Genomic DNA, 24,679 nt, shown 5'->3' with positions numbered 1-24,679 from the left:
TTCCTATGGACGCTTGTGTGCTCTCACTGTGATTTTCACAGTGAGAATCACGCAAGCGCCTCTAGCGGCTGTCAATGAGACAGCCACTAGAGGAAATAGGGGAAGGCTTAACCCATTCACAAACATAGCAGTTTCTCTGAAACTGCTATGTTTATGAAAAAATGGGTTAACCCTAGAAGGACCTGGCACCCAGACCACTTCATTAAGCTGAAGTGGTCTGGGTGCCTAGAGTGCTCCTTTAAGTATAAAATCCAGATGTGTATTAAAACTTTATTTTTGGGTTTTATAAATTTTGTCAATTTGATAGTCAACGCTTTTAGAGTTACCAAGCAATGTTAATACAAGCTTGATTGTTCTGTGTTATTGTCGCTGTGTACTATATCCTGCTCTTGCTTTTCGCTCCCAAACACAATAAAAAAAAAAAAAAAAATCTATTTCTAAGTACACATAACTGATAATATGCTGAAAGCCTTTACAAATGTTCTAATGGAAACCAAGAAATCATTGTAATATTGTATGTACTTACTTCCAGGAAACCAAACATACTCCTTGATAAATATTTGCTTGTAAACTGATAGAAAAGCAAAAACATTGCTTGGTTGGAAAAAGAAAGAAACAAAAAAAAGAACACTTGACAGAGAAATATAGAGTGGGAAAGCAGACCAGCAAACATGCTACCTAGCAGAACCTAACCTGTTTACCTAGATAACAACATAGACAACATGCATTACTCAGTACAAAAGCTGGATCTGCACTATCAATCACTGATTCCATGAAAAGCGATGGTTTATTAGAAAAGTATATATTATTATTATTATTATTATTATTATTCTATATTATTCATATAGCACCAACAAATTCCCCAACGCTGTACAATAGGTGGACTAACAAACATGTGATTGTAACCAGACAAGTTGGACGCACAGGAACAGAGGGGATGAGGGCCCTGCTCATTGAGCTTTGTGGGGTAAAGAGACACAAAGGTAAGGGCAGGGCTCTTGTCCTGAATACACACACAGATTGCTGAATATGCACACACACAGTCTGATGAATACACACACACAGACTGATGAATACACAGTCTGTTTGTGTATTCAGCAGTCTGTGTGTGTGTGTGTGTGTATGTGTGTATTCAGCACTCTGTGTGTGCGTATTCAACAATCTGTGTGTATTCAGCAGTCTGTCTGTCGATAATTTACAAATTTATTCCTGTGAGTTGTGGTGTAGGTAGGGGCCCCAGTGCACTACTTTGCCCGGGGGCCTATAATGCTGTTAAGATGCCACTGGCCATCGCGAGAGTATATCAACTTCCTACAAGTGCGCAGAGGAGACAAACTTGTTTACAAATCACAAACAGTTCACTTTTGAGTTATTATAGTAAATTTTCCAGTATGTCTCAGGTTTTAATAGATAACCATTTAAGAATGTCCTATTATTTTATATCGGATATCAAAATACACACTTCCTTTAAAAAATAAATAAAATCTACCATCAGGACAAAAGACAAAAAAGATGAACAAAAGGCAGTTTACATTACAGGAGCTTGGTGTTGCCTGGTTGCCATGTTAAATGTAGAAATTATAATGTTTTTGGATCTCAGCTTGGAAATTAATAAAAAAAAAAGGTCAGATCACTTAATTTCCATAAGAAGGTCATGCCAAATGCTCTTGTGTCTTGAGAAAGTTTTTAGAGCGAAATCCAGAAACATATTTTTTGTCTGTCATTATAGTTGTGCGTTTTTAATCATGGTGTTGTGAGTGTATCATTATTTTTTTATCTCATACGATACAATTTAAAATACATGAATGTGGATTTTATATTTCGTAATTTGGTTGTCCACCATTACTTTTCTGCAGGAAGTCAACCAGCCAGATATATTTCCTTAATTTTCTATGCCAGTACTTTGTTTATACCATACATCTTTGCGCACAACAACTTTATAGGCACAGTTTGGGTTTGTGAGAGCTGCAGTTACATTGTGCACATTTTACTGTATAATTCTAATAACGGATCTACAAACGCCAAAAATCTTTGCTGTGGAGCCTTTCAGAAGAAGACAACTGATGATATTGGGTACAGTTATACAATTGTACATCACTGCTAAATATGTTGGCACTTTATAAATTCCAATAATAAATAAATAAAACTGTATTGGTTAGCACAAAAAGAAGTTACTGCAGGTTGGGAGGCACAAACAGAAATTGTGGGTTTATGGTCCAACATGGTTATTGGAAAAAGAAAAGCTAATTAAAATAAAAAGAACACTCTAAGCACCATAACTACTACAGCCATTGTAATGTGTGTGGTGGGAGGTGTACCCTGATGCTGTCCGATAGTAGGATATCAAACCAGTTTAGCACAGTTTGACAACTTACCTAGGTTTTGCTGGGTGCCTACACTACATCTGGTCTTCTCCAGCAAGAGAAACGTTTCTATAGTAAAGCACAGTTGATGTAGGACTGCACTCATGGTTAGCGAGTAGTCTCAACCTATGTGTGCAGTCCTACATGGTCCTGATTTGTTCTGTAGAGTAACCTGACTTCTCCACCTGGTCAAGACTCGATGTAACAGATGCGGAGCAGGCGCCTGCCATGATTTAGGTAAGTTGTCCAGCTGTCCTTAAACGGTTAAACTGGCACTTTACAATAAAGGTTGCACTGTATTTTTTGAGAAATATATATGCATATGAGCATATAATAATTTTCTTTTTGGGAAGGGGGGGGACTTGGGTGAGTGCCCACACTTTTTTCCCCAGGACTTGACCCCTGGGTAAGGGAAGGGGTAGAGAAGTAGATTGGTAGAATATTATTCACTGAAGACTTAGTGTTTTTAATGGCAGTTGCAGGAGAGGAATCAATTGGGAGCTATTAACAGAAGTGAGTTTTTACTTTTTTTTTTTGCAGGAGTAGAGACTGGGTGAGTGTCTAACGCAGAAGGGAATGGTGCAAGTCTTGAAGGAGAACATTAGAGGTGAGAGTATGGACATAAATGGCTATTATTTGCTCTGGCCATGTATGTGTTGTACAATATAAAATTATACAAAATAATTTCCATACATCTACAATATGAATGTGGAGGGGGACAGAAAAAATAATCAAGGAAAGGCTGTGAGCTTTTCTTTTCTCGTCTGTAAAGGTACCTGATCAGCAGTACCAGTGACACAAATAAACACGTAGTTTAAAAAAATAACAGGAATGGGAGGTACCACCTTTGTTAGCCTTAATCAATATAGTTATCAAATTGCAAACACCCTTTTAGTGCCACTAGGGTGAAGCTTATTACGTCTGTTTCCTGTGCACTGCATACACTCACAACATACATATTTTTGTACAAGCTATTAAGCCACAAATGAAAAATTATATTCCTGAATATTTTGTTTTTGCAAGTATGCATCCCGTCAGAATTTTTATCTACACAGGCGAAAACGCATTTTGCCACCCAAAATTTCATCTACACCTGTGTGTCTGAAAACCCTCCTTTTGCCTATCTTACTCATTGTTTTGCACAACTTGCCGCCTTTTTGTTCCTCTACGCCTGTTGCATATTGTATCCCGTTTGTCAGTGGTGCCTAATTAAAACACTTATGCCTCGTTTCCACTGAGCGGATCGGTTCAGTTCAGTTCGGTACGGTTCACTAACAGCATTTTTTCTAAACCCTGCATGGCCCTGAAGGTCTGACTTGCAGTGGAAACGCTCACCAGAATGGGCTGGTCCATTCTAAACCTTCCAAACTGTACCAACCCGAACCGATCCGCTCAGTGGAAACGAGGCATTAGTGTTGCAATTTTATATTTTAATGAAAGGGGCTATTTTATAATCCAACCCCAAATGATTGAAGGACTGTAATCCGTATAGAATGTCTGGCATATTACAACATAAATCCGGAATACCTCCATGCAAATTAAAGAGATACGCTGTGTTCCAAAGTTATCAATAAATCTATTAACCAAAGTCCTCTACTGTAATTGAAATTGCTCATCCACGCAAAGTATTGAAATACACATTTAAAGGGACACTATAGTCACCCAGACCACTTCAGCTCAATGGAGTGGTCTGGGTGCCAGGTTCCTCCGGTTTTAACCCTTCAGCTGTAAACATAGCAGTTTCAGAGAAACTGCTATGTTTACATAGCAGGGTTAATCAAGCCTCTAGTGGCTGTCTTCCTTACAGCCGCTAGAGGCGCATCTGCGATGCTGGATGCAAATTTCGCATCCATCGCACAGAGTGTCCATATAAAAGCATTGAGAAATGCTTTCCTATGGACTGTTTGAATGTGCCCGCAGCACTTGCCGCGCATGCGCATTCCTTTAACAATAAATCCATTAACCAAATTCCTGCCACGTTGTAAGAAATTCCCTCTGCATGACAATTCTCACACTAAAAAACATGTAAAACATTTTAATTGTTACTGTATCCACTGAAAAAGACAAACACAATCTACCTGAGCTAAAGCTCTGCACTCGAGTCTATCAAATGTAAATAAAAATGACATGCTGAATAAAGATATGTATACATGATCAAAACTGTGTACATAGAAAAAATGTTTTTAGAAACTTTCTTTTTTTTCTTTCTTTCTCTATCTCTCTCTCTCCCCCTCCCTCCCCTCTATGGATTCTACACTCCCTCTAATGTCACCGGTGCCCTCTTGTGGTCCAAGCAAATGCTTCATCGAGAAGCATCTAATTGGACGGATTCTCTGGCTCAAACTCTAAGCCGGAATTTAGGAACAAAAAGAAAAAGAAAAAGATATGGAACAAAAACGTATAGGAAGGAGGGGATAGTGGGGGAGCTTAAATAAAAGAATTGAGGGAGAGGGGGTACAAGCATCCTCTTGTAAGCGCTGCCTGCCGGGGAGAAGCTTATTACGTCTGTTTCCTGTGCACTGTACGCACTCACAACAGACATATTTTGCCTGTTATTTCCTCAAATGCAGCTGGCAGAAGCTGAAAGGGCAGTGCAGTTTTTTCTACAGTGTGATCATTTTTCTATTTCTTATCAAAGTCAGATTAATTGTTTGTGCTTTGGAACTTGCAAGCTTCTCCCTCAGTAATAGACACAGTGTACGTCTTCAGTTTACTGCACATTGCACAAGTAAACCCTGCCTAGTGTTGCAGAGAAGGTGAGGAATCAGCTTTAAAAAGCCATTTATTGGGGCGTGTCCGGACACCGTGCGGAATGGAGGCACACTGACGGAGCTCTGCTTCCACGGGCTTAACAACGCGGCTAATCACAGCTCTTACCGGCTTAATCTCCGACCCACACAAACGAAAAGATGTCCCAACACCGCGCAAAGAAAACTGCGGAGGCGAAAGAAAAATCTACCTTCTTTGCAGCCAGAACGCCGCAACACAAATCCGCCGACCTCCAGGCCCAAAATGGCGCCGAAACAGAGTATGACACAGAGCACGGCTGCACAGTGAGTAGGCATGGCGATAACCCCTTAACACAAAGCCTCCTACAGGCCATGCTAGATACTGCAGTTACTAGAATGCAATCCACTGTCACAGAAGCCATTAAAGATTTGAGGAAAGACCTCACTGACATAGAGGCTAGAACCTCCCACCTTGAGTGCAGTATAGAAGGCCTTGAAGGGGCACAACAAGAGTCTGAAACACGCCTCAGCAAAATTGAAGAACAACTATACTCCCATGAGACTAAATTAGCTGACGCAGAAGACAGATCACGACGTAACAACATACGCCTAAGGGGAGTACCAGAGGAGGTGGGAGCACAAGACCTAACGGCCTACGCTATAGAGATGTTCAAAGCTTTACTACCAGATATCCCAGCAGACATGTTCCTCCTGGACCGCATCCACAGGCTCCCCAAACCGCAACATCTACCACCCACCACACCGAGAGATATCCTCATGAGACTCCATTACTACCACATCAAAGACCAAATACTCAGAGCACACAGAACCAAAAAGGACTTACCTGTTCAGTTCAAGAACATCCTCATGTTCATGGACTTATCCGCAGAAACACTACGCCGAAGAAGAACCTTCAAAGCCATAGCGGACGCGCTGAGACACCATAATGTCCCATACCGATGGGGCTACCCGGCCAAGCTCCTTATCTCAAAGGGAGGAAAACTCATCGCAGCAACCACACCAGCCGAGGGAATGGACCTCCTGCGACAATGGGGAATGACTCGAAACCTGCAAACATCTCTCCGAAACCCCGGAAACACCGAAGAATGGCGCCCTCAACAGACGAGACGCACATCCCCGAGAGAAGACTGATGTTACTCGACGAAACTCAGCAAGTTTTCACATGTTAATTTTTCTCTCTTATTTGTTTACCATTAAGTTACAATGTGATGTTATTACATAGATAAAGCTTACACTACTCCATAAGTTTAAGCCCTTGAGGCCCACCCCTTGGGACGGGCTGGGGCAATACGTGTAATACCCCACAAAAGCCCTTCCGAATTCCCTTCACTGCCTATACTGAGCAAAAGCTTCCAATCACCGACCACTAGGGCCGGGGCCTCTACTGCTATAACACAGGCACTTCTCTGCTCATAGAGGCAATGGTGGCTGCAGTCACTAAATACCAAACAAGAACATAAGGGCGGAGGGAAACCGGTTAACGATAAGCCCGAAGCGACCCCCGCTCGACCCGACCACTTTACCCCCACCTAGGAAGTGCCATAATCAAGGCACATACCTCTAAAAGTCACTTTTGTAAGATACTTTATTTGTTTACTGTTTATTTGCTTACCTGTATTAACCTGTTTTACTTTGTATTGATATCTATATAGTGCTACCTGGTTCCAATCCCTAAACACCCAGGTGCAGCTACCCCCTAACTGCTCCGCATAGACAATCAGACCGGACATACCGGCAGGCCCACCACTCCAACGGGACTGTACTCCACTCCTCCCCTCAAGTTAGCCAACACAACCTTGTCACGCAACTACCATATACCAAGACACATACCCCACATCCACCACCCACGAAATATGAAAATCATTACCCACAATATTCGAGGGCTGAACTCGCCCAATAAACGTCATACCCTCCTTAAGGAGCTCAAGAACACACAAATGGACATCGTCTGTTTACAAGAGACGCACTTCAAACATGGCTCTAACCCCACTCTGGGCCTCAATAATTTCCCACACCAATTCCACGCTACCTCCCCGAACAAAAGTAAAGGAGTATCGATCCTATTGAGCCACACTCTAGCCTTTGACCTAATTTCAATCGTACCCGACCCACAAGGTAGATTTCTCATCCTCATATGCTCCTTGAACAACTCCACGTACACCATAGTGAACTCTTACTCGCCGAATACCAACCAAAAGTCCTATTTGGCCTCCCTACTAGACAAAATAGAGAAACTACAAACCGGCACCACAATCATCTGTGGTGACTTCAACCATATCTTAGACCCTATGTCAGATTCTACAGCCCGACTCTCCCTGAAACGCAAAAAACACCTACACAAGTATTGCATCTCAATCAACAAGATACTGGCATCACACGGTCTCTACGATGTCTGGCGGACCCTACACCCTAACGATAGGGAATATACTCATTACTCCCAAGTTCACAATACGTACTCCCGCATAGACGGGTTCCTTCTACGCAATGCTCACCTACAACAGGTTAGATCATGCACTATAGAAACGTCCACAATATCAGACCATAACCCAGTGTCGTTAGTCCTCACAGACTCATACCAATTCAAAAACCGCAGCCCCTGGAGACTAAACGAACACCTTCTCAACGACCCCTCATTCATGGAAAAGACAAGAAACGAAATGCACCAATACTTCGAATCCAACGCCCCTAACGGCACATCTCCCGCTACTTTGTGGCTAGCGCACAAAGCAGTTATACGGGGAATCCTAATAGGCAGACCGGCATATCTTAAAAAGTGCACCCACGACACTTTGCTCTCACTCCTCAAAAAACTTCAAGACCTCCACAGATCAAACCAGGCGAATCCCGTGACAGCTCTCCAACAACAAATACAACACGCACAAAATGAAATTAACGTAATCCACCTACGCAAGGCACACACGGCACTAAAGAGACTAAAGGCCACTTCCTACTCAATAGGTAACAAAGCTTCGAAACTGCTAGCAGCAAGACTACGGGACAAACAAGCACAAACCAGAATACCTTATCTAAACACACAACACGGGCACAAGGTAATGCAACCCACGCAAATATGTAATGAATTCGCTCACTACTACAGCACCTTATACAATTTAAAAAACGATCCTAACTCACCCCGTCCCACCCCACAATCGATAAGAACATACCTCAGTAAACTCGACCTCCCCACTATACACCCACAACAGGCAGCACAACTCATTGCCCCCATCACCACAGAGGAGGTACAACGCCATATAGATGCCATGCCCAGAGGGAAAGCACCAGGCCCCGATGGGTACACCAACACATATTACAAAACATTCAAACGTGAACTGATCGAGCCTCTTACCCATTTCTACAACGAAGCAACTAAACTAGGCTCATTCCCCAATGAGTTCCTATCAGCTCACGTCATCACCATCCCTAAACCAGGGAAACCCCCAACTTCATGCCAAAATTTTAGACCAATATCATTGCTCAATGCAGACGCCAAACTATATGCAAAAATACATGCTGACCGCCTCAAGACAATACTACCTTCCCTAATACACACAGATCAAGTAGGATTCGTAGCAGGCAGACAGGGCCCAGAAAACACCAGGAAGGTCCTTAACATATACCACCTTCTAAAACGAACCAAACAAGAGAGCATTATGCTCTCTTTAGATGCCGAAAAGGCATTTGATCGCCTAAACTGGCACTTCCTACACGAAGTCCTGTCACTTAACGGCTTTCCACCGCCCTTCCTGTCTGTGATACACGCCCTGTACAGCAACCCCACGGCAACAGTGCTGACCTCAGGATTCTGCTCACAACCCTTTCAGATTACTAATGGCACCCGTCAGGGATGCCCTCTATCTCCCCTTCTATACGTCCTCGCCTTGGAGCCCCTGGCAATAGCCATTCGCAAAAACGCCAAAATACATGGAGTCCCGGTCGGCCCACTGGAGTACAAACTAAACCTCTTTGCGGACGACATACTGCTCATGCTCACCCAACCACTCATATCCCTCCCATCATTACACAAAGAATTACACACATACAGTCAGCAATCCTACTACAAACTCAATATTACTAAAACGCAAGCAATGTGTCTCAACGTACCTAGATCCACAGAAGATATACTAAAATCGGCCCATGAATATGACTGGAGAATAGACCACCTAACATTCCTGGGCATTAGAATAACCAACAAAATCGCCGATCTATTCACAGCAAACTACATAAAGCTCCTCCGAGAAACTGAAAAACAACTCGCTGGCTGGAAACATCTATTCCTATCATGGGTAGGGAAAATAGCTGCGATCAAGATGACAATACTCCCCAAAATCCTATATCTTTTCCGATCCCTACAAATCAAGATTCCACAAAGCTATTTAACGAGCCTCCAAGCAATACTACTACGTTTCAGCTGGAGTGGGAAACATCCCAGAGTCCCTAAAGCCCTGCTTTTCAGACACGTAAAGAATGGAGGAATGGGGTTCCCAAACCTAAAATTGTACTTTCACTCAGCCCTCCTCACGAATATTATCGACGCCCACTCCACCGACAACTCCCCACAATGGGTAGCTATAGAAAGCCAGTTCTGTACCAACAAAGACCTATCTTCCACACTATGGACCCCCCAACACACTAGACCACGAACCACAGACATGTTACCCACTACCAAACTCTTAATATCAACATGGGACAGCTGCAGAGACAAATTATGCTCAGCTCATCCATGGGCACTGGCTTCCCCAATCAAGACCCTACACCACTGCAATGGCACATTCCCGCATCAAAAATGGTGCGAAAGAGGTATCACGCACATGTATCACCTATATCAGCCTGGGGGCCTGAAACCCTTCCCAGAATTACAAACCGAGTTTACACTCCCTTCGAACTTCACATTCGCATACCTCCAACTGAAAGCGCTACTGACAGACAACTCGATTCACACTAGGAACCAGACGCTACGTACCACAGCTACGAAGTTCGAACTACAATGCATGACAGCACTATCCCCGACAAAAGCGCTTTCCAATTGCTACTACAATCTCGCAAATCCCAAGACAGATGACACCTGGAAATTCATGAGGGATTGGCAAGAAGACCTCCAAGAACAAATCACACCACAAGAATGGAAGAAAATCTACACAGCTCATGAAGGGCTGACCACCTGCGCAGCACATTTTGAGACGTCGCGTAAAATACTATACAGGTGGTACATGGTGCCCTCTCGATTGCATTCCATGTACCCAGCAACGACTGACATATGCTGGCGCTGTAACTCACATAGAGGCACAATGATGCATATTTGGTGGTCCTGCAACCCAGTTAACGAACTTTGGAAATTAGCAGAACGCTTGATTCATGAAATTACAGACTGCTCCTTACCGCACGAACCAAAGATAATACTTTTACGGTCAATACCAAATAACATCCCCAAACCAGAAAAAAAAATGATATACATCATTCTGAGCACAGTGTCCACCTTAATAGCGAGAAACTGGAAGACCCCTGCTCTCCCCTCAACCCAAGAAATTACTACCCTGATTTCGACAACTGTCGACTACGAACTCCTAATGTGGAACCAAATGAGGATAGGGAAACTGAGCCCGTCCATAGACGAGATGTGGCGTACCTACCTACTAAAACAGCCTACACAAATTCCCAAAGCCTTACGCGAAGAAAGGCTAACATAAGTCAAACTCCAGAGTTCACAGCCACGAGGATCCTATCCATCCTAGACACAACATACCTACACATCACGAGACTATACGAGACCCCTGTCAAGCTGTCAGCCCCCCAGATGACCCCTGCCCGGTCGGATTGTACCAGGAGCCACTTCAGCTGCCCCCCTTCCTTATTCTTTATCAACCTATTTTCCCACCCTCTCCTATGCCCCTCCCCCTATCCATTAAGCCTTAGCGACAAAACCTGAAGAGTACCATGACAACACGCTCTAAACATCTGCACAATCTCATAAACCAGAACGTTACAACGGAACTACCTTACGCAGGCACCTACGATTGCTCAGACCACATAAGCAGAGGAAATCCACAAACCCCATTGGGCATGGGACAGTAGACCAAACTAAAACCCTAATCTGACAGACCCTTTAGACAGCACCAAAGACAGAAGGTCAAGAGCAAATTAACACATCACAGGGGCAACTGGCGGACACTTGATCACCAACCTCCCACAGTTCCTATACCACACATCAATGGTTAACCTGACGTACGAGCCTACCACACACGACCCGAGCTGTCTATACTAATAACAAGTTCTGACATGTGATGTAATAATATTCCCATAGTACGAAATGTATACTATGTAATTTGGAAAGTGTGTCATACTGTATAAGATCGTTTTGACTCCCCGCCCCTCTTCTCTTCTGTATCCCTATATTTTCAGAAAATAATAAAAACTAAGTTATAAAAAAAAAAAAAAAAAGCCATTTATTTCTGTAACTGTGTGCTCTGCGCAGTGTAGTCAAAAACAATAATGTTACCATAGTTCATTGTCCATCAAGTAACTACTGTTTTTCAACACAAACATAAGGTAGGGTGAAGCCACTATAATGAACGGCATTTATAAAAAGCGGAGCAAAAGCAGTAGCACCTCCACGACTAACACCACCCGTAGGCACAGCAGGGGGGGTGTTGAAGATAGTGCCAGTCATTGGCAGAGGCAGTCATATAGTTACATAGGCTGAAAGGAGACATGTGTCCACGTTCAGCCTTCCTTACATCTGTTTTTGCTGTTGATCCAAAAAGAATGCAAACAAAATATAAACCCGTTTGAAGCACTTCCAATTTTGCAACAAATTAGGATTGACATTCTTTCTTGATCCCAGAATTTCAGTCAGATTTATCCTTGGATCAAGATGTTATTTACACAGGCGAAGAGGCATTTTGCTGCCCCAAATTTCATCTACACCTGTATGTCTGTAAACCCTCCTTTTGCCCATCTTACCCATCGTTTTGCGCAACTTGCAGCCTTTTTGTTCCTCTATGCCTTTTTTGCATTTTGTGTCCTGTTTGTCATTCTTTTCATGTATTTATCATGTCTTTATCCCACCTTTGATGGCCTCTTAACCCCTTAACCCCCAAAAACTGTGTGGGTATCTGCAGCTCTATATAATCCACCATCACCGTGACCCTGGTATAGTTTTAAGTATCTCCTTATTATTTCCTGGTCTTTGTGTTCTGCCCAGCAATATCTATTTTATCTCAGTTATGTTTGTGGTATGGTTATCACTGTATTGTACTCAGCTCTATGTATATATTATTATTTATAAAGCCCCAACAGATTCAGCAGTGCTGTACAATTGGTGGACTGACAGGAAGGTAGTTGAAACCAAACAAGATGGACGCCAAGGAACAGTGGGGCTGAGGGCCCCGCTTAGTGAGCTTACATGCTAGAGGTAGTGTGGTATAGTGACACAAAAAGGGTAGAGTATAACACTAACGTTGCTTGAATAGTATTCACTGAGGGCATGAGTGATGTTTAGTTTTTTGTTTTTTTACAACAGTTGCAGGAGAGAAATCATAATACGGGGAGTGAAAGCTGACAGCAGTTTAACGAATATACTTTCCTGAAGAAGTAAGTACGAAAATGTTAAATTGAGCCCTGTATCTAATGGTAAGCCAATGCATTGTATGAGCATCTCTGTACTGTATGGGATGGAATAAAATGTGGGGGTAGGAGTCTGGTGTCCCACCATCTTAAAACTTCACCAGCCACCACTAGACCCAGAATGTATGGGTCAAAGAAATTCTTTGACAGTAAGTAAATGCATAGTGGGTGCTCGGCTGGGAAACCCACCAGGGCTTTGAGTAAGCTGCTTTTATATTGTGTTTTATAAATAAATATATTTGATAGTGCACCACTAGTTTCTTTCTGCTTTTTATTTCTCCCTGTTGAACATTAAAGTTCAAGATAGTGTGTGGCAGTTTAACCCTGATAATGTGGTAATCTCCCTCTCAAGTGGAGCCATTGATACCCGAAGTCAGGGTTGACATGGCTCTGACATATGTTGGACCTCCAGATATATACTTATGTGTTTTTTAGAATATTGGTCTGCACTATTATGCTATTTGTATATTTATTTGCAGATTCAATTTTTGGAGAAAAATTGTAAGTATGTCAAGCGCACCAATGTTTACTTTTTTTTGATGCACACCTAAACAAATTGATTTGAACAGTAAATTGTTTCCTGGACGAACTGATTCATTTGAGTGTGGATTCATTCATATCAATTAGTTCATGGCCGTAACAATTTTTTAGCTACTAGTTAGCAACTTGGTAATTATTACACATGGCATTAACAGAGCATTTATGTATAAATTGTGTTTTAACCATAACAATGAAACACATTGCAGACTTCCATAAGATGGGTTGAGTATGGGTTCTCACAGAAGAGAAGACAGTTGTTGGTAATCCAACACCAGGTTCATCCCATCATCAATTTCAGAGTCACTTAATATCACATGTTTTTTTCATTAACTTAATTTAGCTATATTAGGAACCTGTTAGGGCTGTGATTAGCTTTTTAGATCTCAGCTTGTCCCAGTCTCACTCACAAACAACCACAGATAAGCTGCTTATAATGATATGGCATGCTTAAAAATAAAGGAAAAAGTGAATGGGAAATTAATGACCTACTCAACCTTTTCAGCCGGAGATCAACAAAGCTTTGCACACAACCAGTCTGTACCATAATCATTCTTTAGAGTAGAAAAACAAAACAAAAAACAGTGTCCTATCAGCTTCTACCAAAAGCATTTGCCAGACAGGGTAAAAGCACTGTGATAATAGCTAGGGTCATGATCTAATTGCCCTAATAGGTGGCTGGGCTTCACATAGGATAGAATAAACACTAAACAAGCCAAAGCTAAGGTACACCAGAAATCAGACGATTGAGAAAACAGAGCCATATTAATAAAGCCTGGATGCAGAATTGTGGATTCTCAAAGACTTGCAATGATAATAAATGCATGCTTAATAATGCAAGGAGCCTAGATAACAAAATTGGGGAACTAGATCATACACTAAGCAATATGACATAATAGATATAACGGAAAATAGGGGGATGACACACATGGCTGGGCAGTTAACTTACATATTTAATAAGGAAGATTAGAGCGGAGTTAAAAGAAAGAAAGACCAGTACTAATCGTATTACCCTGATAAAAGCTGCTAATCCAATAGCAGGCTGAGTGCCTTATCACATAAAATTAAAAAAACTTTGTTGAATCCCTGACTGGATAAATAAGAAACGAAAAAGAAAAATAACAGTGCAAAACAGTATAAAAAATGAACCCTCACTTAGAATATAGACACAGTCGCTAGTTGGTCTGATACAATGTTGCAAAGAGTTACAATGAAAGAGCTACTGAGCTAGGTCTAAAGGTGTAGTTGGATACTGTCAAAGCAAAGGGTATAATATAAAGAGAATATATACATATATATATGCTGTAAGGAGAAGTCAGCAAATTAAATTTTATATATATATATATATATATATATATATATATATATATATATATATATATATATATATATATATATATATATATATATATATATATATATATATAGTGGCTCAAAAAATCCCTTTAAGGTAGGAGATATGGGGAAATTAAAGGCAGCAAAATCCAAATTGATTTAAATAACAATCAGGAAGCTAGCGGTGGAAGTAAAAAAGAAACCCACAATTAATATATCCCAGTTAGTCAGAACACAATAAATTTGTTTGATGTAATTTTGCAGATCCTAAAAGTAGTCTGCTCAGTGGCATGAAGGGAACCAATGTGCTGTATAGTATATGGCACTTAGATTAAAAAAAATAGTGAACAGTTAGGATAATATGCTAAATTTGTCTTATCTACTGTGCTCTGCGGAGTATACAATGTTATATGAAATATAGCTAGTAATGTATCAAGAGCAGTGATAGACAAATAAGAGTAAAGAGTCCAACTGTTATTTTGTGACTACAAATTAATAGCTAGCCTGGCAAGAGATAACCCATAAATATACTGCCTATTAAAAGAGCAGATTCAAAAAGGATATTGTTAGTTTATGTAAAGAGATACAACTGGAGTGGAGCCTAATAGTCTGCTAGTAGCTGCTTCAAAGCAGCCCCTAATCTAGCTAAAACGATTGCAGCTGACTATCTCTTAATAAACTACCTAGTAGCTGCTTCGAGACCGGCCCTAGTCTAGCAGGAATGATAACAGTTACCTAATAATAAAGAGACTCCAACAGTCCTACAAACTAATTCAGAAGGATAGAGGCATCCAGAAGTGGTCCTAGAGTAAAAAATCCACAAGTGTGGAGTCTAACCCAACGCGCGTTTCGGCGCTGACATGCGCCTTTTCCAAGAGCTGGAGTGAGACTTTTTATAGGCACAAGGACCCGCCCCTTTTGTGACATCAGCGTCATCTGCAAATCGAGTCCACAGGGGCAGGTGGCTTTCTGTGAGTGGCTTGTGTGTGAAATAGCACAGAGGAGAATGATTAGAGATTAACTCATACAGTGCCAAGTAGTCACTTAGATTGCAATCATTGTGAAAGGACAATCTTATGAATCCCTAATCATGGATAGTACATTAAGTTTAAGCAATTGTTTCAAAGCAACAGTATTTGATCTTTTAGATGGCAGGACAATGAGTACATGTTAAACTTAGTATAAGGGGAATTGACCCTAAACGTACCAGGAGGTCTTCTATCCAAAAGGAGAAACAGCTAATATAGAATAAAAAATGAATTACTTAAACTTCTTTTCAATTCATGTGTTGAATACAAGCTGAAGCACTTGGATATAACAGGATATAATAATCCCAGCAGCAATGTGTTTATACGTTCTGCCGGACTAGGATACTGTCTGTTGGACTGAACCTGTGTAATAGCGAACAAACACCTAAATGTGATCTATTAGTTTAGCTGTGTTAGCTACTGCTCAGACATTAAATGGCTTGTCAGAATCTGTAATAATAGAGGTAAGTGGCCCCTAGTGTTTAAGCTTCAAAAACACTCCGTTGTTTTCAGTAAGAAACTTTAAAATTTATTTTCACAACATCATCAGTGGTAAAAAATATCAAAAAACGTAGTACATAGTATATTTAGAAAGTGTACATAAAAAAAGTCTACATAAAAAAAGTCTATGGGTATAGTTACAGAGTCCTTTGGGATAGGCAAATTCCAAATGGAGTGGTTCCTCGCTGAGCCTCTGGCCGGTCAAGAGGTAACAGTGGGAAAAAAAACCGGGAAGATAGTTTTGAAAATCGTCTCGTGCGTCTCACTCTATGTTGGTCTGCTTTCTCCTGGGTCTCTGTACAGTTGCGGCTGGTGCCGAAAATGCCTTACGCGTTTCGTGACTGATGTCACTTCATCAGAGGCTTGTAGTCTTCAGAGAGCAGTGGATGTTCTTATATACCCTCCATTTATTGGGATATCTTGTGCAGCTTTGAGCTCTCTAGAATCAATTAATCACTTTGTCTGTGATCCTTACACTGTTTGGGATAACAGAAAATTAACCTTAATGGATGAGTCAAGGCAAAACAGAGGGGGGAAGCAAAAAATGTTGTTATATACTGCAATACATAAAACATGCACGTCTAAAATGTGGCAAGTTACTCACTACGTAAATGTATAACTGGGGAACGGTTTATGTTATAGGACCACACCGTTTTAAATCGGAATGTGTCCAATTAGAGCATATAAACTTTTGAGCGTAAATAGTTACACTTGCTCTATAAGGATAATAATTCTCATTCAGGAGTGGAGTCTGCATGCATACATAAACGATACAATTTCATAATCGAGTGAAATTCCACCAAATTGTAAACGGATGCAGAAAATTTAGGGGAGGAATTTTCCAGTGTGATTTACAAGTTTTGTCAAGGTGCTAACAGAATACTGGATTACTGTTAATTTGTTTATCTAGATAGGATTCATCTTAATCTATAAGTAGGTGTTTCTGACTACCAGTTTCTCATACTTTGGACTGGAAACATTCATATATGCTATCGTACAGAAACAATTGTGATAAGACATAGCGCTAGATGACAGATCAACACTTAGAGAGGATAAATTATTCTGGGGATGGACTACAGATAACAGGAATATAGTAGATCTAAAATTTAAAAGTCCCGCTGAAATGAATTGCGGTGGAAATACATCAAATCTACTGAATAATTGCAAATGGACATAGAAATGGGAGTAATTCTAGAAATGAAAATAAACATGCAAATAGGTGGAATAACCTCACCCTACAAACACATTGAATGTATCTGTGGAAATGACAGAAGCACTATATAATAAATAAATAAAATAGATGAAATGATGTAATGGAAATAGGACAATTTTGAAATTGAAAATATAAGTATAAATCTATATCAATATGGTAAAAATAAATAGTAATAAAACAAAAATAAAAATAAAATAAAAATAAAAATAAAAATAAAGATAAAAATAAAATAGAAATAGAAATAAAAATAAAAATAAAAATAGAAATAAAAATAAAAATAAAATAAAATAAAATAAAATGAAAATAAAAATAAAAATGAAAATAAAAATAAAAATAAAAATAAAAATAAAAATAAAAATAGAAATAGAAATAAAAATAAAATAAAAATAAAAATAAAAATAAAAATAAAAGTAAAAATGAAAATGAAAATAGACTTAAGAATAACGATAAAATGAAAATCAAATAAAGGTGAGAATATACATAAACATAAACATGAAATAAAATGGAAATAGGAATGAAATAGGAATAAGAATGAAAATGAAAATGAAAATAAAAATAATAATAATAAAATAAATTAATACATAGAAGCAAAATTGGATATAAAATATGGAAAGATGGAAATAAATAAAACAGGTTGACATATCAGAAAAAATGAAGTTGAATCGATAAATGGATATAGTCACAAGAGATGGTCCATCTTGATGACACCCGATAATAGATGACTCATATATCGGTGTGTGACAGGATGAGTCTTGCTTAGAAGAAACATAGCCAAAAAAAGGGTCTACATTTGTCTTGTAGAGGTTGCTTATAGAAAAGCATTCAGCTCAAAATCTTTGTTGAGGCCTTTCGGTTCTAGTGTGTCTAAATTAAAAATCCATTTCGCTTCCACTTTGTCCAGTTCTTTTTCTAAGTTGCCTCCTCTCCAGTGGACCTCGACTTTCTCAATTGCTAAGAATTCGAGGCCGATGGGATCACTGTGGTGGTGTTCGCTGAAATGTCTTGATAGGTTATGGTTCTGAAATCCTCTTTTAATATTTCTAATATGTTCATATGTTCAGAATTTGATTATGTCAAATGTGAACATCCAAGATTGGCGGTGTATTATCACCTCCCTAAAATCCATAAAAGGCTAGACAACCCCCCAGGAAGACCCATAATTTCGGGCATAGGATCTTTGACATCTAACCTTTCCGAGTATGTCGATCAATTTCTTCAAAAGCCGGTAACCTTGTTAAAGTCATATCTAAGAGACACTACACAAATCATCAACATTTTGTCGCAGACCACATGGCAGGATGGATATACCCTCGTTACAGCCGATGTGACATCACTATACACTGTGATCGAGCATTTACAAGGCTGCGAGGCCATCCAATATTCCCTGGCGACCTACACTGAATTACAAAACGACCAGATCGACTTCTTGGTTAGATGTGTGGGGTTTATCCTTAGCCACAACTTCTTCTGGGCAAACGATAAGTTTTATCTCCAAATTGAAGGTACAGCTATGGGGACCAGATTTGCGCCAAGCTATGCCAACCTCTTTATGGGAAAATGGGAGGACGAATTCATCTGGTCCCCATCCCAGTTTGGCGCAAGTCTGGTCCTCTGGCAAAGATACATAGATGACGTCATCTTTATATGGAAGGGGGATTTAGCTTCGCTGAATCTTTTTAAGGAATATCTGAACCATAATCCATATCATCTAAAATTTACCTTCAACCAATCCAATGACCATGTCGAGTTCCTTGATCTAGACATCTATATAAAAGAGAATATGATCCATACAAAAACTTTCAAGAAAGCAGTCGACTGCAATAGCTTTATTCCGGCTAACAGCTACCATAGGAAGACATGGCTGGATAATATACCGTTTAACCAATACAGGAGAATTAGACGCAACTGCTCCGAAAAAAATGTAGCCAAGATACAGATGGAAGAAATGACAAAGAGATTTGCAGCCAAGGGATACTCTACAGATTTACTTGACAGAGCATCCCAACAAGCTCTCGATCTACCAAGAGAAGTGATCCTGAGTACAAAGAAAAAAGATTCAACTGACTCCTTTACACAACCTGCATTTATCACGAATTACAGCAATCAAGCATCCCAAATCAAAAAGATCTTTAATAAGAATTGGACCATTTTAAAAGGAGATCCGAGTCTGGAGAAAATTCTGGGAGAGAAACCAAGAGTAATATACTCTAAGGCTCCCAATCTCAAGACGTTGTTAGCCCCTACAGTCAAGAACATGAAGAAGAAAAATTGCAAAGATACAGAATGTGGATTCACCTATTGCGGCAAATGCATAGGCTGCAAACTCAATACTGACATAAGACACAATATAAAAGAGTTCCAGCATAAAGAAACTAAAGAGACGTTCAAGATAAAGACAATGTTAAACTGTGACTCTATAGGGGTCATCTACCTACTTAGTTGCCCATGCAACAAACAGTATATAGGTAGGACAAAAAGAAAATTCAAGATCCGCCTATATGAACATATTAGAAATATTAAAAGAGGATTTCAGAACCATAACCTATCAAGACATTTCAGCGAACACCACCACAGTGATCCCATCGGCCTCGAATTCTTAGCAATTGAGAAAGTCGAGGTCCACTGGAGAGGAGGCAACTTAGAAAAAGAACTGGACAAAGTGGAAGCGAAATGGATTTTTAATTTAGACACACTAGAACCGAAAGGCCTCAACAAAGATTTTGAGCTGAATGCTTTTCTATAAGCAACCTCTACAAGACAAATGTAGACCCTTTTTTTGGCTATGTTTCTTCTAAGCAAGACTCATCCTGTCACACACCGATATATGAGTCATCTATTATCGGGTGTCATCAAGATGGACCATCTCTTGTGACTATATCCATTTATCGATTCAACTTCATTTTTTCTGATATGTCAACCTGTTTTATTTATTTCCATCTTTCCATATTTTATATCCAATTTTGCTTCTATGTATTAATTTATTTTATTATTATTATTTTTATTTTCATTTTCATTTTCATTCTTATTCCTATTTCATTCCTATTTCCATTTTATTTCATGTTTATGTTTATATATATTCTCACCTTTATTTGATTTTCATTTTATCGTTATTCTTAAGTCTATTTTCATTTTCATTTTTACTTTTATTTTTACTTTTATTTTTATTTTTATTTTTATTTTTATTTTATTTTTATTTCTATTTCTATTTTTATTTTTATTTTTATTTTTATTTTCATTTTATTTTATTTTATTTTATTTTTATTTTTATTTCTATTTTTATTTTTATTTTTATTTCTATTTCTATTTTATTTTTATCTTTATTTTTATTTTTATTTTATTTTTATTTTTGTTTTATTACTATTTATTTTTACCATATTGATATAGATTTATACTTATATTTTCAATTTCAAAATTGTCCTATTTCCATTACATCATTTCACCTATTTTATTTATTTATTATATAGTGCTTCTGTCATTTCCACAGATACATTCAATGTGTTTGTAGGGTGAGGTTATTCCACCTATTTGCATGTTTATTTTCATTTCTAGAATTACTCCCATTTCTATGTCCATTTGCAATTATTCAGTAGATTTGATGTATTTCCACCGCAATTCATTTCAGCGGGACTTTTAAATTTTAGATCTACTATATTCCTGTTATCTGTAGTCCATCCCCAGAATAATTTATCCTCTCTAAGTGTTGATCTGTCATCTAGCGCTATGTCTTATCACAATTGTTTCTGTACGATAGCATATATGAATGTTTCCAGTCCAAAGTATGAGAAACTGGTAGTCAGAAACACCTACTTATAGATTAAGATGAATCCTATCTAGATAAACAAATTAACAGTAATCCAGTATTCTGTTAGCACCCTGACAAAACTTGTAAATCACACTGGAAAATTCCTCCCCTAAATTTTCTGCATCCGTTTACAATTTGGTGGAATTTCACTCGATTATGAAATTGTATCGTTTATGTATGCATGCAGACTCCACTCCTGAATGAGAATTATTATCCTTATAGAGCAAGTGTAACTATTTACGCTCAAAAGTTTATATGCTCTAATTGGACACATTCCGATTTAAAACGGTGTGGTCCTATAACATAAACCGTTCCCCAGTTATACATTTACGTAGTGAGTAACTTGCCACATTTTAGACGTGCATGTTTTATGTATTGCAGTATATAACAACATTTTTTGCTTCCCCCCTCTGTTTTGCCTTGACTCATCCATTAAGGTTAATTTTCTGTTATCCCAAACAGTGTAAGGATCACAGACAAAGTGATTAATTGATTCTAGAGAGCTCAAAGCTGCACAAGATATCCCAATAAATGGAGGGTATATAAGAACATCCACTGCTCTCTGAAGACTACAAGCCTCTGATGAAGTGACATCAGTCACGAAACGCGTAAGGCATTTTCGGCACCAGCCGCAACTGTACAGAGACCCAGGAGAAAGCAGACCAACATAGAGTGAGACGCACGAGACGATTTTCAAAACTATCTTCCCGGTTTTTTTCCCACTGTTACCTCTTGACCGGCCAGAGGCTCAGCGAGGAACCACTCCATTTGGAATTTGCCTATCCCAAAGGACTCTGTAACTATACCCATAGACTTTTTTTATGTAGACTTTTTTTATGTACACTTTCTAAATATACTATGTACTACGTTTTTTGATATTTTTTACCACTGATGATGTTGTGAAAATAAATTTTAAAGTTTCTTACTGAAAACAACGGAGTGTTTTTGAAGCTTAAACACTAGGGGCCACTTACCTCTATTATTACAGATTCTGACAAGCCATTTAATGTCTGAGCAGTAGCTAACACAGCTAAACTAATAGATCACATTTAGGTGTTTGTTCGCTATTACACAGGTTCAGTCCAACAGACAGTATCCTAGTCCGGCAGAACGTATAAACACATTGCTGCTGGGATTATTATATCCTGTTATATCCAAGTGCTTCAGCTTGTATTCAACACATGAATTGAAAAGAAGTTTAAGTAATTCATTTTTTATTCTATATTAGCTGTTTCTCCTTTTGGATAGAAGACCTCCTGGTACGTTTAGGGTCAATTCCCCTTATACTAAGTTTTACTATTCCAGAGCTCTAATGGGGAGCTCATTTATCAGTTGAGGACTTCCTCTTATTTTATTCTTATATCTTAAAACTCTATTGATTAAACCATTTTTTCCACTCATCTAGGGTAGATTTTTCCACCCATATCTATACAATGAGTACATGTTAGTTAGAGTATTAGAGGGCCTTTGCTTTCTGAATAGTTTAACCTCCAAGTTCAACCAATATATGTGAAATGTCACAAAATTCCATGCTCAATGATGGATAAAAAATGTGTCCAACCAGTTAAGTGTGAGAGACAGATAAACGGTGCAAAGGAGAAGCCCTCATTCAAACTCTTGGGTTGGAGGGTCTTCAACCGAGATATCTAAAAGCTCTGGCATTGTCTAAGAGATCTATCATTGTCGCCCCTTCTTTTGTCCCATTTCACCAGTTCCAACCCACAAAATCGGAGACCTTTAGAATCACCTGAGTGGGGTTCCTTCAAATGTCGGGTGATAGTTATTTTAGGAGACCTTACATGCTCCTTGATCCTTTCTTTGAAAGGACGAAAGATTTTGCCTATATATTTGAAGTTGCATTCACAAGTTAGCATCACTAAGCGGCACGCGAGGGAGCTGAACAGGAGGATCAGAGCTCCCTTGTGTGTGTGTTTGTCTGTCAGTAAATGTATTGTTAAATCTGTCAGTGTGTCTGAGTGAGTTTATCTCTCAGTGAGTTTGTTTGTCTGTCAGTTTGTGTTTGTATGGCTGTCCGTCAGTTTGTGTGTCTGAGTGTGTTTGTATGTCAGTGTGTGTTTGTCTGTCTGTCAGTGTGTGTGTCAGTGAGTGTGTGTATGTTTCTGGCTGTCAGTGAATGTGTGTTTATATCTGTGTATGTCTGTCAGTAAGTTTGTTTGTCAGTGAATGTGTGTTTCTGTGAGTGAGTTTGTGTGTCTGTCAGTGAATATGTGTGTATGTCTATAAGTGTGTGCCTGTGAGTGTGAATGTCTGTCAATTTGTGTTTGTCAGTGAATGTGTGTCTTTCAGTGAGTGTGTACATATTTTTCAGTGTGTTTGTCAGTGCATGTCTGAGTGATGTGTGTGTGTTTCTGTCAGATTGTGTCAAATCAGTGAGTGTGTGAGTATGTGTGTCTGCCAGTGTGTGTATGTCTGTGTTTCTGAGAGTGTGTGCCGGTCAGTGAGTGAGTGTGTCTGTGTGTATGTCAGTCAAAGCGTGTGTTTGTCTTTAACAGGAAGAGGTGTGGCCTTGACCGGAAGGAGTGTGGCAAATTTAAATTAGGGGGTGCCCGAGTTCCGTCATGCCTAGGGAAGCACAAATTCAAAATACACCACTGGGTGACAGACAACCAATGGTGGCATGCCCCTCTCCCTCCAAAGTTCTCATATCAGCCTGACCTATGGGACATCCCTCTCCCTACAGTGAGAGGAATGACATCACTAGAGGAATATCAGGCTGCAGTGAGAACTTGATCTTAGAGTGGTATTACAAATTAGGTTTATCCTATATTTCTTTATTTTTAACTCTTTTTAACTTTTTTCACAGGTGGGACAGACAGTTTTTTGAGTTATCCTTTAGGAGTTGAACTTTGGAATCATCACCGGCAAAAAAAATAAAACATTTTTGGTTTGGTTAGTTTTGAAAAAAAAAAAGAAACAAGAACATGCAAAATAGGCCAAATGTCATAAAAATGTACAAAACACAAAAAGACATTGGATTGTGATTATGGCAAAATCCAGCCAATACAAGTTACACTTGTCCAAGTCAGGGCTGGACAGCAGCTCAAAATAGGCCTGTTTGGGGGCGGGGCCAGGCCGCCGAGCTGAACAGTCGCACAAGAGAGCGGCTCCTGCACTCTTTCCACGATTAAAGCACAAAACTCGGAATTTCGCAAAAACCTGACGACTGACAGATTCAGCACATTGCAGGGAGGCACACCCGAACTGAGGCGAGGCTTGCAGAGACTGTTTTAGTCCCTCGGGAGGTGATCCTTGCCGCCCACGATGGGGCCTACTCTGGCGGTGAGCGGGGCGGTCGGCCGCCGCCCCGCTATCCTGCCTACTGGGGCCACGCTAGAAGTATGAAGCTGGGTGGACCTGGCCCCGTTTCCCCCCCCTCTGGACCGGTGGGGGTGATCCCGGTCCACACTCCATAGCCCCACATAAAGCCAGGACGAAACAACGCCCGAGGGCCGCAACTAAAATGGCGGAGACCACGTGGCTGGGTGGAAGACCGACGCTCACTCCTCACC

The 24,679-nt window shown here is 39.7% G+C and overlaps 1 protein-coding gene across 1 annotated transcript in view; it reads right to left on the bottom strand.

The window, feature by feature from the left end:
* CIST1 (colon, intestine and stomach enriched 1) overlaps nucleotides 1-24,679 on the bottom strand; it is an 88,248-nt gene that overhangs the window by 46,287 nt on the left and 17,282 nt on the right. The window lies entirely within an intron of this gene.

This window comes from Pelobates fuscus, chromosome 5, assembly GCF_036172605.1.
Source record: "Pelobates fuscus isolate aPelFus1 chromosome 5, aPelFus1.pri, whole genome shotgun sequence".
Lineage (NCBI taxonomy): Eukaryota > Metazoa > Chordata > Amphibia > Anura > Pelobatidae > Pelobates > Pelobates fuscus.
This window is presented reverse-complemented; position numbering and strand designations above follow the sequence as displayed.